This window comes from Rousettus aegyptiacus, unplaced genomic scaffold (genome assembly GCF_014176215.1).
Source record: "Rousettus aegyptiacus isolate mRouAeg1 unplaced genomic scaffold, mRouAeg1.p scaffold_m13_p_2, whole genome shotgun sequence".
Taxonomy (NCBI): domain Eukaryota; kingdom Metazoa; phylum Chordata; class Mammalia; order Chiroptera; family Pteropodidae; genus Rousettus; species Rousettus aegyptiacus.
In genome coordinates, this window is record NW_023416295.1 from 142265290 (window position 1) to 142281906 (window position 16617).

General features: G+C 36.8%; 1 protein-coding gene across 8 annotated transcripts in view; it reads right to left on the reverse strand.

Moving 5' to 3' along the window:
- Nucleotides 1-11888, reverse strand: part of CCDC91 (coiled-coil domain containing 91) — a 263463-nt gene extending 251575 nt beyond the window's left edge. For 3 of the 8 annotated variants that reach the window (XM_036236754.1, XM_036236752.1, XM_036236744.1), the window contains exon 1: nucleotides 11694-11888. The gene's annotated coding sequence lies outside the window, so the exon portion shown is untranslated. Of the gene's footprint in view, nucleotides 1-215; nucleotides 3057-6884; nucleotides 8330-11693 lie in introns of those variants that run through there. The other 5 variants (XM_036236755.1, XM_036236745.1, XM_036236746.1 and 2 more) reach the window with 4 other exon arrangements.
- Nucleotides 11889-16617: the final 4729 nt, after the last annotated feature.

Genomic DNA, 16617 nt, shown 5'->3' on the forward strand with positions numbered 1-16617 from the left:
ATTTTGTATTCCTTTTGTCTATAGCAAGTACTTTGGCTGGTCATGGTTCTTTACCTGGTAAGGTGACCCAAACTTCATTCTTGAAGGGTCTGGGCCATTAGCAGTCCTCTCTAAATTGGGTTGTTGTAGTTCTGCATTGACCTTAATCACAAGGCATGGTTATATTAAGAGATGCCCTAAGGGATCTCCTGTATTTCAGACATACTCTTCCTCACCTCCATTGGGGAACAGCAGTCCAATTTGCCCTTGGTAGTTGAGATCAGTCTTCTGAGCAAGCGCAGTAACTCCCTTCTTTGCCTATTGATTCAGAAGCATGAGTAGTCCAAACTGGCTGAGCAGCAGTCTTAACTTCCTGGAATCACTGTTGTGTCTCCTGGTGGAAGCATTCCTCCTTTGGAACTAAGACCTCTACCCCAGGAGAGCATAAGGTCATGGAAACAGAAACCCAAAATTTTGCTAGTGGGTCACTAGGGGGTAACAGTGAATGGCGCCATTCCCACTTCCATCCCTTAATTCCTGGACCTGTGAATCCTGGCTATGGGAGAAAGAGTACCATATATTGAATACTAATTAAGAGCATATACAACCTTCTTCTAGAGAACCTTGCCCCAGTCCTGCAAGGCACTGACACCTAGCTGGTCCTGTAACTTCATCTTCAAAAGGCCATTCCACCATTCTATCAGGCCAGCTGCTTCAAGATGGTAGGGAAGATAAGACCAGTGAATTCCATGAGTATGAGTCCACTGTTCATTTCTTTTGCTGTGAAGTGAGTTCCCTGATCAGAAAGCAGTGCTGTGTAGAATATCATAGTGGTAGATAAGGCATTCTGTAAGTCCACGAATAGTAGTTTTGGCAGAAACATTTCATGTGAGGAATGCAAAACCATATTCAGAATATGTATCTTTTCCAGTAAGAACAAACAGCTGCTACTTCCATGATGGTAGCAGTCCAATGTAATCAACCTGCCTCTAGGTAGCTTCTGATTACCTCAGGGAGTGTCATATCAGGGATTTAGTGTTAGTCTCTGACAATAGCAAATTAGGTACTCAGCAGTGGTCATACCCAAGTAGGTCTTAATGAGTTGAAGTCTATGTTGCTGAGCCCATCTGTAACTTCTATCCCTGACAGCATGGCCACTTTGTTCATAAGCTCAATGGACAGTGACAGGGATGGGTGGGGGAAAAGGCTGGCTAGTATCCATAGCACAGGTCATCCTATCTACTTGATTATTACAATCCTCCTCTGCTGAGGTCACTCTTTGGTGAACATTCACATGTAACACAAATATCTTCACTTTTTTGCCCATTCAGAGAGATGTATCTCCATATCTCTTCCCAAATTTCCTTGTCATCAATTTTCCAAACATGTTCCTCCCAAATCCCTTGATCACCCAACCAAACCATGGGTCATAGCCCATGAATCAGTATACAATAGCCCATGTGGCCGCTTCTCCTTCTAGGTAAAGTGAACAAACAGTTGCACTGCCTGAAGTTCTGCCCACGGGGAGGATTTTCCTTTCACCAGTGCCCTTCCCTAATATCCCCCAAAGGTGCTGTAGTGCTGCAGCTACTCGTGTTCAGGTGGTGCCTGCATATCCTGCAGAACCATCTGTAAACCAGGAATGAGACTGCTCTTCCTCTGTCAACTGATCTTAGGGAACTTCCCATAAGGCCATAGGTGCAGCCTAAGAAAGAGAAGACATGGTAGCAGAGTAGGGATCATGGACATTTGAGCCACTTCTCATGTAACTTACTTGCACCCTCAGGAATGACTCAGGTCTGATCAGATATATACAACTTCCATTTGATAATGTAGTGCTAGTGTGTGCCTAGTTTTATGGCTTGGTGGATCAGATATTACTCATTTCATGATGGACAGTTCAGGTAGTATGGTAACTTGGTGGCCCATGGTTAATCAATCAGTTTCTAAGGCCCAGTAACAGGCCAATGGCTGTTTCTCAAAAGAGGCACAATTATTCACAGAAAATGGCCAGGCTGTGGCCCCAGGGCCTAAGGGCATGCACTGTGATTCACCTAAAGGGACCTGCCAAAGACTCCAACGAGCATCCCCATCTGCCGCTGACATTTCAAGCACCGTTGGATCTGCTGGATCATATGAGACAAGTGGCAGAGCTGCTTGCACAACAACCTAGACATGTTGCAGAGCCTTCTCTTATTCTAGGTCCCATTCAAAACTAGAAGCTTTTGAGTCACTCAGTAAACAGGCCAGAGTAACACATCCAGTCAGGAATATATTGCTGCCAAAATCCAAAAAGATCCACTAGGCATTTTGGTTGTAGGAAGAGCCAGATGCAATAATTTATCCTTTACCTTAGGAGATATATCTTGATATACTCCACACCACTGGACCACTAGAAATTTCACTGAGGTTAGAAGACTCCTGAACTTTTGTCAGATTTATTTCCTACTCTCTGACACTCAAATGTCTTACTAACTCCAATCAACACAATGGCATCAATGTAATGAACAAGTGTGGTACCTTGTGAAAGAGAAAGGTGATACAGACCCACTCAAACTAAATTATGACATAGGCCTGGAGAGCAGATATACCCCCGAGGTAGGATGGTGAAGGTATATTGCTGATCTTGCCAGATGAAAGCAAACTACAGTCAGCCCTCCATATCCATGGGTTTTGTATCCATGGATTCAAACAACCATGGATAAAAAAATATTTGGGAAAAAAAAAATCCTAGAAAGTTCCAAAAAGCAAAATGAATTTGAGCACACTACACCGAATGCATCCAAATGACATAATGTGTAGGCATACCCTGCTATAACCTATATGCAAATATAGGTTATGTGCAAAAAAACAACAACAACAAAAAAACACTTTTTTAAATAAGGGACTTGTGCATCTACAGATTTTGGTATCCGCAGGGGTCCTGGAACCAATCCCCTACAGACAGTGAAAGACTACCACATTTCTATTAGACCTTATTGACAAGGACAGAGAAAAAGATATTTGCCAGAGCAATAGTTGCACAAATGTTCATAGCAACACTAATTACAACAGCAAAAAAGATGGGAAAATCCAAATGTCCATCAACAGATGAATGGATAAACAAAGTATGAAAAATATGGTATATATACATATATATGTATATATGTATACAACGGACTATTACTCAGCCTTAAAAAGGAATGGAGTATTGATACAACATAGATAAGCATCAAAAACATTATACTAATTAAGGCAGACACAAAAGATAGCGCACTGTATGATTCCATTTACATGAAAATATACAGAACAGGTGAATCCATAGAGACCGAAAGCGGACTGGTATTTGCTAGAGGCTGGGGAAAAGGGGAAAGAGGGAGTGACTGCTTAATGGGTGCACGGTTTCCTTCTAAGGTGATGAAAATGTTTTGGAACTAGAAAGAGTTCCACAACATTGTGACTGTACTAAATGCCACTAACTGTACACTTTAAAATAATTACTTTTATGTTATGTAAATTTTACCTCAATTTTTTAAAAAGTTAAAAAAAAAGTTTTAATGTTTGAAAAGTATCCAGTGCTGTCCCTGCTACTATTATTGCCACTACTATATACTGTTATGTATACCGGAATATATGTTTGCAATAATTGGGCCATCAACACAGGTAGTCATTGTTATATTTGCGATATTGACATAACTGCTTCAATTCCAGAATCATAAGTTCTGAAATTTCACTTTCTTATGACACCTTTGTATCCTTCTATTTCCACTACTCTGTCACTCCCACTGAACCATCCACTCACCCTTATTGAAATTTCCAGTATCACAACCCCTCTTTATTCTTAAGTCTATCAATAACTCCTCCTATCTAACTCATAACTTTGTCACTACGTTGTTACTTAAAGATTTTGTCATATAACTCTCCAGTTTCTTCCTTAATTGTTCTTTGCCCTTCTAAATGACTATTTCTTTTCCATATGTCTAATATGGTGTGTTATACACTCAATATATACTCAATAGATGATTGATTGCTTGGTTGGTTGGTTGACAGTCCAATGTTTGGATTTCTTTAATTGGTAATAGCCAGTCTGAGGAACAGAAAGAAAATAGAATGAAGAAAATGAAGCAGAGCTTCAAACACCTGTAAGAAAGCATAATATATGTTGATATATGTACTAAATGAGTCCCAGAAGAAAGGGACAGAAAGAATATCTGAAGAAATAATGAACAAAAATTACCCAAAGTTTACTTCCCAAAGTATGTACATACACATAAACACACACACACACTTCAACAGATACACTCTGGAATGTTTTTTAAAGTAGGGAAGAAGTATATGCTGATAAAGAAGTATATGCTGATGTGAACTATGTACTGAATTATTTTGCTTAGACGAAAGTAACTATAATATCCATGACCCTTCTATGTGAGAGAAAAAAAATCAAAAAATTCAATGTATATATAATTTCATTTGTTCATAAGATTTTTCTCCTCCTAAGTATTTTGTAGGAATTGTATACCAAAACAACATTTTGCAATCTGAACAGACTTTGAGTGGTCAGAGCATTTCTCATCGATCGTACGGTAGTCATCTTTTATGTTCACCACTGTGACACTGAGAATGATAACCCTGTGGCATTCCTTTCTTCTTCTATTGATAACAACTGAAGCAAGATCGACTTTGGAAATATAGAAAATTAACTCAGTACGCCAATGAAAATAAAGTCTTCTATAAAAGGTTCTTGCAACAAAGAGTATTATTATTCTTGCAACAAAAAGTACATGTAGTCTTAATTAACATAATAACTAAAAAAATCACATGTACTAAATGAGCAGTGACATTTTAAACACCATTCACTTTAAGCAAAGCTAGTTCTACAAAGAAATTAACAAAATACGTCTGTTCTATATGACAGACAAGAGAAAAACTTAAAATATTTAAATGCCTTATGAAAACCAGTTATTAAACACTTTTCCCATTCAGCAAAATAAAAAAATATGTATTCATTTCAACTTGTCTTCTGAATCGGGGTGGCCCATTTAATGCCATTCAGTTTTCATAGGCTTATTTTCAATTTTTCATGCCCAAATTGGACAAACTGAATAAAAGGTATAACCTCATTTTAAGTTGTTTTTATTAAGTTCATAATTAAAATATTTAATCTCATCTTTAATCACTATTTTTATTGATGTCTAAGCATGTAATTTTTTAAATAATATTCATGTAAGCCCCTGTCTACCACTGAAGCGTGTTCATAAATTAACGGATCTGCAGAACTGTCTTCACTACAATTGCAGAAGTTCTTAATTCTCATAATACAAAAGTAAAGCATCTTGAAATGATCATGTAGATCCTGTTTTACCACAAGGTTGGACACAACATAAAAGGCAATTTGGCTGGCCTCTCCTTTATCTAGGCCTACTTTTGGTAGAAGATGCACATGGTCTATGTTAGCAAGGCTGGCAAAGGGAAAAGAAAGCCAATCTTCTCTGAAGAGCAGGAAAAAGTGATTTCACACTTTACAAGACAGTAGTTATTTTATTCATATAGTTAGTCCATATGACTATATGTGTTGGACTGCAGTAGGTAAATACCAAAATGTACATACTGTTCGAAGGAAAAGAGTTTAATTAGAATTATAACATGTTACATTTTAAAGCAGCTACCATTATCTCTGGTCTTCATCAATTAAAAAATTCTCTTTTCAAATTTTTTTTTAAATCGCTGTATTCTCTACTAGTGACAGTAAATGTATCCCTAATTCTTTAAATAGGAGTCTGTGGCATACAGCCAACAATAGTCTTTGTACCACTTATTAGGGATTGATGAGGTGGGAAAAAAGTACAGGTCAAGCAAGGTCTAAAATAATTTAAAATTACAAAATATAAAAAGACAAATTTGTGTAAATATTTTAGAAGGAACTGATATTGTCTCATATTGGTTTATTAATTTGCTTAATGAGTTTATTCTAAGCATTAAGATTAATAGACAGATTCAGAATAAGCACAATACATATAATATGATTTTAAGAATTCAATATTGGTAGTGAAGTCTATCAATAAAAACACAGATTCAGGTATATTTGTGAACAAATCCCAGCTCTATCACTTACTATTAATGCAACCTTGGATAAGTACGCTCACTTCTCTGAGTCTCAGTTTTCTTGTCTATGGAATTGGAAATACTACCTACCCCAAAAGGTACGCACTGGAATTCAATTAAACAACATACATAAAGATTTCTGCATGATTCTAGATACAAAGATTATTTATCTAATTCTTATTGAAAGAAGAACATAGATAGTATATTACATTAAACAGAATGCATGAGGAATTCCATTTAGATCAACGGCAGCAAAATAATACTGTGAGTCAAAAGTTATTTAATTATTCCAGACTCTAAATCTGTAAAATGAATGGTCTGAACTAGATAAAATTTAAAGAACTCTGACTTCCTGAAATTCTAAAATTCTACTTTAAAGTGATAGCCAAATCATCAATGACATTGGCTTTTCTCTCCAAAAGTCAATTTCTCTCCAAAATTTATCAAAATAAACTGTCTAGAGGACAAATTCCAATAACAGCGAATAAAACAAAGAGGCAATGTTAATTAAAAATCTGAAAAAAAATTTTTATATACTGAGTGAAAACCACATTTAAAAAAATCAATTAAAAATTTTATCAAAGTTACGCAGAGATTTTTTTCTATTTTTATTAAATTTATTAGAGTGAAATTGGTTAATTAAATTATATAGGTTTCAAGTGTACAATTCAATAATATATCATATGTATACTGCACTGTGTGTTAATTTTAGTGAGGAAAACATAACTATCTTAACTACAAATCAAGAACTTACAAATGATAAAAATTGTATTTACAAAAAATCTACAGTCGACTACTTAACAGCAAAATATAATATGCCTTACCTGCTAAGATGAGAAACAAGGCAAGGATGTGTGCTGTGACTTGTCCTATTCGACATCATACTAGAGGTCCTAGCCAATGTAATGAGACAAGAAAACAAAAGGCAAACAGGTGGAAAATATATTATATAAAACTGTCTCTATTGACAGACAAGACTGTCTACACAGAAAATCTCAATGAGTCTACAAAGCTACCAAAACTAATAAGTGAATTTAATAAGGTTGATGATTCATCAATACAAAATATTAACTCACCAATGTAAGCAACCGGTAATTCAATTTTTTTTAAATTACCATTTATAACAGTACCAAATAACATGAAATATCAGGACATTGCTATAACAAAATATGTGCAAAATTTTTATGTTGAAAACTACAAAACATTAATGAAGAAAATCAGAAACCTAAACAAAGATACTTTACTAATAGATTAGAAAACGATATTAAGATGTCAATTCTCTCCGAGTTTATCTATAACTGTAAAGCTTGCCCAATCAAAATCCCACAATGTTTTGCATAGATAGACAAGTCGATTAAAAATTTACATAGAAAGAAAAGGAGCTAGGATACCTAAAATAATTTTGAAAAACAACAACAAAGTAGGAAGACTCAGACTTTCTAATTTCAAGACACACTATCAGGCTACACTAATGAAGACAATGTGGTTTTAGCCAAAGGAGAGAGGCACTGTAACAAAATTGAGAATCCAGAAATAGATCCACATATACATAGTTAATTAATTTTTGACAAAGACAACAAGAGAAAACAGGAAAATAGGAGAACTACAAAAACAACCAGAAAACAATTAACCAAACAGCAATATGTACATACCTATCATTAATTTTTTCAATTTAAATGAACAAAATTCTCCAAACAAAAGACATAGGGTGGCTGAATAAATAAAAACCTGACCTGTCTATGTGCTGCCTACAAGAGATTCACTTCGGATCTAAAGAAACACACACTCTGAAAGTGAAAAGATAAAAAAAAAGATATTCTATACAAAAGTAAACAACGAGAAAGCTGGGATAACAATATTTCTATCAGACAAAACAGACTTTAAAAAATATTGTAATGAAAGACAAAGAAGGGTATTATATAATGACAAAGTGGTCAATCCAATAACATTTATAAATATTTATGTACCCAACACAGGAGCACCTAAATATATAAATATAAAAAGCAAATTATTAACAGACTCAAAGAGAGAAATTAACTACAATATGATTCAAGAATCCCATTTTGGGGTACGTAGCTGAAGGAAATTAAATCGCTATCTCAAAGAGATATTTGTACCTCGTGTTCATAGCAACATTATTCACAAAAGCCAAGACACAAAAACAACCTAGTGCCCATCAAACAAATGACCGGATAAAGAAAATGTAATATGTAGATATGTACATTTATATGTAAGTAGATAGGGTGATAGAAAAAAATTATTCAGCCATATAAAAACAGCATGAATGGACCTTGAGGGCATTATGCTAAGTGAAATAAGTCAGATGGAAAAAGACAAATACTGTATGATATCACTTAGAGGTGGAATCTAAAAAAATCCAAACTCATAGAAATAGAGTGTAGAGTTAGGGTTGCCAGAAACTGGAAAATAGGGGTAATGGGAAGGATATTGGTCAAAGGGTTAAAACTTACAGCTAAAAGATAAATAAGTTCTCGGGGTCTACTGTATAGCATGGTGACTATAATTACCAATACTGTATTAGATACTTGAAAGTTTAGAGAATAGATCTTAAACATCATCACAATAACGAAAAAAATAAGGTAATTTTGTGACGGAATGGAGGTGTAATTAACCTTATCATGGTAATTATTTTGCAATATATAGTGTATCAAATCATCACACTGTACACCTTAAAATTACACGTTATATGTCAGTAATATCTCAAAAAAGCTGGAAAAAATGCCGAAGCAAAAAAAAAAAAAGAAAGAAAGAAAGAAAGAAAGAAAGAAAGAAAGAAAGAAAGATTTGAACAGACACTTCCCCAAAGAAAATACATGGATAGTCAAAAGGAAAATGCAACTATCAATGATATATCACTAAGTATCTATCAGAATAGCTAAAATAAAAAAATGACAAATGCTAACCAAGATGTGGAATAACTGGAACCATCAAACATCTTTGGTAAGGAAAGCAAAATGAAACAGCTATCTCAGAAAACAGTATGGTAATCTCTTATAAAGTCAAACATCTGCCACATGATCCAGGAATATCACTCCTACACATTTAACCAAAAGAAATGAAACATGTCTACACAAAGACCTGTACATGAACATACAAAAAAAACTGTACAAGAATGTTTATAGCAGCTGCATTCCTAAATGGAAAACACTGGGGAAAAAAACCTAAGTGATAGACTGGTACATAAACTGTGATAATATTCATAGAACGAACTAGTACTCAGCAATAAAAAAAAAGTGATAAATACATCAACGTGGATGAGTCAAAAAAAGCATTAAGAAACCAGAAACAAATTCTACATACAGTAGGATTCCACTTATATAACATTCCAGAAAAGACAAAGCTATAGGGACAGAGAACAGACCAGTGGTTGCCAGGACCTATGGGTGAGGGGAGGGGGAAAAGGGAGAGGGCATGAAGAAACTTTCTGAAATGGAGTTCTTTGCCTGGATTGTGGTGGTTACAGGACTCTATGCATTTGTCAGAGTTTATATTTATAAGTTACAAGTGATTTTTAACTTGTAAATCATACCTCAGTAAACCTAATTTTTAAAAGAAAGAGGACATGCCCTTTTGAAAAATATGCATCAAATTAAATGAGCTACATTGAACTTACTGGGTATGCGGGTGGGGGAGAGGCAGTGAGGAAACCAAAAATCCTTAGAAATATTGCAAATCGAAAAAAGAATTATTAGTAGTAAAGAAGAAGAAACATATACTGATACAAAGAGTTGACCTAAAGAGCGTTGCCATTATTTGGACGGAAAATAACAAAATTTGATGAGCTCTCAAGAAAGACCAGAAGTCACAAGGAACAGGTTGATACAGAAGCACCGTGATTATGAGCTAAAATTTGGAAACATACCCTAAACACTCCTCTTTCAATTTAGTAATGGAAAAGGTCTCATCCACACCAATGTGTCCCTACTCCAACTTCTGCTATAAAGAGAAAGATGATAAATCTTCAGATAGCTTATTTATTAATAACAAATCTTATATCTACAGATAGGGGCACAAATAAAATGCCTCTTACTAGGCAAATTCCTATTTGTCCATTTAAACTCCAGACCAGCTAAACTGGTAACCATCTTTCTTCCTTTTTATACTGAAAAACAAAACAAAAAAACTGTGCTGTCCCCTCTGGTGACTTTCTGTAATTTCTTTTTATCTGGTATTAAAATGATTAAAATAAAAAACAAAAAGCTCTCAAGTTTTGAGTTGATCACTCCAATAACATACATTTCTCAATTAAGAAACGATAAAAGGTAAGTTGTAACTTTCATGGCTTTTGTTTCTTTTGTTTATTCCATTTGGCTTAGACGGTTGCTAAGAAACCAGTTCATAATAAGATTTCCCAGCCCACAGAACAACCTCCTAGCCTGCCTGGAGGATACCACACGTTATAACCAGAGCAATTCTCTAGCACATAATTTACGGGCTAAGCAGCGTCACACAGGTGCACTCTCTCTGGCATTCCCCCTGCTCCACTTACCTAACAGGTAGAGTACAGCTAATGCAACGGAAATTGTAGCAGAGGGCAAATGGGATGATTTCAAGTGTAGAGCTCTCCGATGGCACAAAATAAAGCAAATTTATTGTCAGTCCCTGTCACTCCACCCAACTAAATATTCTGGGTATTTCGCCTTAAACTGTGGGGTGAAATGTTAGCCCACCCCAATTACTCCACCACGCAACATATAAACTATTTCCAAAAGTCATCATCCAACTACCTCTCTGATAAATATTTGGAGAAGGTGGCATCTGCCCAGTTCGGAGCGAAAGGGAAGGAAAAGAATCGGAATTCTTAAGGGGCGGCTGAATCACCTACAGCTGTGGCCAGAACTTTACCCTCCAGGAAATCAGGCTCTGCCCCAACTCTCATCAGGGAAGCAAGTGAGAGCAGCAGCAACAGTATCATCCTACCAGAAAAACACTCAGCGAGCTTTTAATAGAGTTGTCATTCCGTAAAGTGAAGCCAATATTGGTTCCCCGTCCAAAGCTTTTCTCCGCAGTACACAAAACGGGCAAATGGAACATCTTTATAGTGCACTATGCGGGCGCACTTACGGGGGTAAAGGATGCCTCACCACTTGGAAAGTTACTGCCTCTTGTCTTAACCCCAAAATGCCACTTTTATCGCAACATGTGACCCAAAGTAACTATAAGGAAATGTGACTGACGGGCACAGCAGTTTCTGCCCCGATGTACTTGGCAAAGTAGAAGGAGAAACATATACCGGGGCGCGATCGGTGAAAACTTTACAAGAATCAGTCTCCGTTCAGTGGGACTTTCCGTGACACAATAATCACATGTACTTGTGCGTAAACTTTCGAAAATAGTCTTTTCTGGAACGTGGATGGGGTGAAACCCTCCGGGGCCGAAACCCGCCGGCGAGAGCAAGTGCAGGTGGGCATTCGCTGCCAAAGGAGCGAGGCTGGGTTCCAGCGGGAGGCGGTCACGCCCCCCGACTCCGGCCCGGGCGACCTCGGGGGGCGAGGCGGGACGCTCTCCCCGCCCGCGTGGGGCGCTGCGAGCGCGCGCCCAGGCCCCTCCGGGCGTGCCGCCCGCCTCGCGCGGCCGCGGTACCCAGGCCCGGAAGGCGAGCGTCGATTTACCTGCTCCCTGCTCCCGCTCACCGCTGCCGCCGCCGCTGCTGCGCTGCTCACCCACGCTACTAGGGGAGCCACCCCCAGCACACAGACGGACCCGCACGTATACACCCAGGGCACGACCCCAGGCCGGCGGCCCCAGTAACACAAGTAGGGGTAGCCCACACACCACCCGGCTTCGGAACCCTTTGCCCCCGGAAGTTGATTTCCACCAAAGGCCCGCCCAACGCTGCGCCCGTCACTCAACGCAAACACGCACGTCACGTGGCCCTAAGCTGAGGTCCCCATTCTCAGAACCAGGGCACCCTTGGTGTTAGTGGTCCTGTCAGGGTTTCCCCGGAAAGGGAATGACTCAAAAGCTGCCTCTTGTTAGTTACAGCTTGAGTGACAAGTCCAGTTCCTATGACTAATCCATGCAAATAAAACTATTCCCAAAATGACACTCCCGTCTGGGACTCTGTAGGATTGTTCTTAAGAAGATCTGGGACTAAAGTCTTCACCACCTCCAAGCAGAGTTCAGTAAAAATTCAAGGTGAGCTAAATGCCTGACTAGTAAATGCTCAAGAAACAGTTGACTAGCCACTAACCTATCTCACCTTTGCATATCTGAACTCAGAACCACCATGGTACACCAAGCCCGAAAGCCTCGCCAGACCACTGCTATATGACTTCAAAGAACTCTGCTCTAGATTTACTGCTTATCTTCAACTCCAGAGCATAGCAATTTATACATGTCATCTCTGTTTCAAAGTCAGTTTATTTTCAGCTGTCAAGCCACCCTCTTTTTCCCAAGACTTTAGGCAAATAGTTTCTGCAAGGAGAAAAAGAAAAAAGAATGACATAACTGATAGAGTTTTATTTGAAAGAAAGCATTTTTTTTTTTTTTTGGTTCATTTCAGACTGTCAACAGCTGTTAGAAACAGTCAACTAGCAGGACATTTGTTAATAATTTTTCCTTTTTTTACATGGAAGGAATCTGGAGAACATTTACTTAACAATTTTTAATTGAGTGAATACTATATGTCCTGCACTGGGCCAAGTTGTAACAATCTAAGAGTGAACAAGTTACACTCAAGATCTCTGCCTTCTAGAGTTTAGAGTCTAGTGAGGAAGACAAGGAATTTGTGAACTTTGACCATAAGTTCTAGAATATTCACATTCATCGTTTAACAAGCATTTAATATTTTGGCAATGTTATTTTCTCATCTTTCCATTGAACTAAATTGGCTTAAACTTGTAATAATCTCTGATTTGTACTGGAGGTGGCAAATGTCAGCCAGGAATCCTGACGATCCTCCAGTAAGTGCAGGATCAAGTGGTTAGTAAGCAGTTTCAATGTTGAGCACAAATGTCACCTCTTCTAAACCCCTTTTTCCTTCCTACCTACAACTCTGTGTACTCAGCAAACAGATTTTTATTATAGGAAATTAAGGCTTTCTTACATATATTTCTTTACCTGTCTACTAGACAACCAAGTTAAGGACCACTTCTCTTTTGTATATTCGGCAATCTACTCCTCATTTGTCTTTGTATATCCAGCAGTATAATACAATGTCTTCCGAAAGGTAGGAAATAAATTTTCCTTAAACCGAGTCAATTACCTTTGTATCATTCTGTGTCTCCTAATGCTTTCTTCTGGAAATTTCAGATGAGTTTCTGGGTGTTCCCACTGATACACCTACATGTTCACTTTGTCTCACCTAATCCAATATTTAATACTATTAAACATATTTCTAATAATAATAGAAACTAATATTTATTGAGCAGTTGCCATGAGTCCAGCATTGGCATAGGAATCTTTGTGTCATCACAATAATCCTCCAAAGTAAGTATGTTAATATATTCACTTTTTAGACGAGGATACAAACTTAGGATAACACGACCAAGTTGCAGAGCAGGATTCAGAGCGAGGTCCACCCAACAGATTTGTTTATTTACTATAACACACTGCCTCTACATTTAACATCACTTATTTATCAGTAAATCCAAATTCTGCCATCTCCATGAAGTCTTTCTCCCATCATCCATGATAATTTTTTTCGTTTTTATTAAGTATACAAGTCAATGGCTTTTAGCATGTTCATGGAGTTGTATAAATATCACCACAATCAATTTTAGAACACTTTCATTACCCCAGAAAGAAACAACATACCTTCTGTGAGTCACCCCCTATCCCTTCCATTCCCCTTCTTTTTTCCTAGGCAACCACTAATCTATTTTATGTCTCTTAGATTTGCCTGTTCTGAACATTCCATGTGAAGGGAATCATGCAATATGCTGTCTTCTGTAACTGGCTTCTTTCACTTCATGTGTTTTCAAAGTTCATTTATACATTTATTAGTTAATGGACATTTGATGGACATTTGAGTTGTTCCATTTTTTGACTATTATGAATAATGCTTCTATGGACATTTACACACAAGTTCAAGTGTCAACATGTGGGTGTATATCTGGGAGTAGAATTGCTGGGTCATGTGGTAACTCTATGTTTTGCCTTTTGAGAAACTACCAGACCATTTTCCAAAGTGACATTTCCACCAACAATGTATAAAGGTCCTAATTTCTCCACAGTGGCTCTTCTTTTCTCCTCTAGAACTTTTGACTCTATTACTTTTCAGGGTACTTTTCATAAGCCATCTTATTTTATTATTTACCTTTGTTATGTATGTATTGGCAGGCCAATTACCCTAATACGTTGTGACCTTCTACAATGAGAAACATGGGGATCAAGAGGATCAAGTTTTGGAGACAGACATAATCAAAACATATATTTTAAGTAATAATAAGCAGTGAAATCAAATTTATTGTTAAAATATGGAGGAAGGAGACCTTACTCAACCACATTAAACAGGAAGTACTTCTCATACAATGTAAAGCTCAAGATGAGTCTTGAAGAATTAGTAGGAATTCATCAAGCTAAGAAGAGATAAAAGTATACTCCAGAAAAAGTAAAATGTACCTTTGTATGTATTTCCTTGCCTATGACTATGGAGGGTAAGTAGAGTGTGTGGGTAAGTACAGTGGAAGCAAAGGTGATGGTGTGTGGAAATGTGGGTCGGAGATGAAAAATATAGATGGGGCAAAATGATAGAGAGTTTTGTAAACTGCTAAGATGTTTGAACTCTTTTTAAAGTACTGGAAAACTAATGGACTATTTAAGCAAGGTTAGGGGAGAATTACTTCAGGAGCAGTGTGGCAGATGAATTATTAGGTAAGAAAGAGGTAGTCAAGACTAGACAAACAGAGACTGACGAAATAACTGGAATGAGAAATTTTCAAGGCCTAAGTTTAGATGGTAGCTGTGAAGTTGGCAAAGAGGATTTGAAAGGCATGTAGGCAGCAAAAAATCAAATCAGAAAGAACTGATATTACAAATGATTCCACAGAAATTCAAAAGTATCATAAAAGGTTACTATGAACAACTATATACCAATAAACCAGACAACCTAGAAGAAATAGAAAAATTCTTAGGAACATACAACTTAACAAGATTGAATTGGGGAGAAATAGAAAATCTGAATAGACACATCACTAGAATGAAGAATTGAATCGGTAATCAAACATCTTCCAACAAATTAAAGTCTAAGACCATATAGTCTTACTGGTGAATTTTATCAAACATTTAGAGAAGTATTAACACCAGTCCTTCTCAAATTCTTTGAAAAAATCAAAGAGGGAAGAACACTCCCAAACTCATTTTGTGCAGCCAGCATTATCCTGATACCAAAACCAGGAAAGGATACTACTATACAGGAAAACTACAGGCCTGACAGATATAGATACAAAAATTCTGAATAAAATACTAGCTAACCAAATTCAGCAGTACATCATAAGGGTTATTCATCATGATCAAGTGGGATTTATCCTTAGGATGGACAGATGATTTAGCACATGCAAATCAATTAATGTGATACACCACATTAATAGAATGCAAGGAGAAAGTCATATGATCTTCTCAAGAGACAAAGAAAAAATGTGTTTGATAAAATTTAACATCCTTTCATGATAAAAACTCTTAACAAATTAGGCATCAAAGGAACATATCTCAACATAATAAAAGCCATATATGACAAAGCCAAAACTAACAATATACTTACAGGTAAAATGTTGGAAGGTTTTCCTCTAAAATCAGGAGCAAGACAGGGGTGCTCACTCTTACTTCTCCTACTCAACATAGTACAGGAAGTCCTACCTAGAGCATCAGGCAAAATAAAGAAATAAAAGGTATCGCAATTGGAAAGGAAGAAGTAAAATTGTCTCTACTTACAGCCGACATGATTCTTTCTATAGAAAACCCTAAAGACAACCAAAAGATTACTAGATCTAGTCAACAAATTCAATTAAGTTGCAGGTTATTAACTTAACATACAAAAAATAGTAGAGTTTCTATACATTAACAACAAATTTTCTGAAAAAGACAATGAAGAAATCAATCCCATTCACAATAAAATGAAAAACAATAAAATACTTAGGAATAATTTTAAGAAGGTGAAATATCTCAACTCTGAAAAGACACTGAAATAATAAATAGAAGACATAAATAAATGGAAAGGTATCCTGTGTTCATGGACTAGAAGAATTAATAGTGCTAAAATGTCAGTACTACCAAAAGCCATCTATAGATTCAATGCAATCTCTATCAAGATTCCAATGACATTCTTTATCAAAGTAGAAAAAAATTCTTAAAAGTCATATAGAACCACAAAAGGCCTCAAACAGCTAAAGAAATTCTGAGAAAGAAGATCAAAGCAGGAGGCATGATACTTCCTGATTTTAAGCTATTCTATAAAGGTATAGTCATTAAGACAGAATGATACTGGCATAGAAACAAATAGATTAGTGGAATAGAATAGAGAACCCAGAAATAAACACAAGCATATATGGTGAACTAATAGTTGTCAAGGGAGCAAAGAATACACAGTAGAGAAAA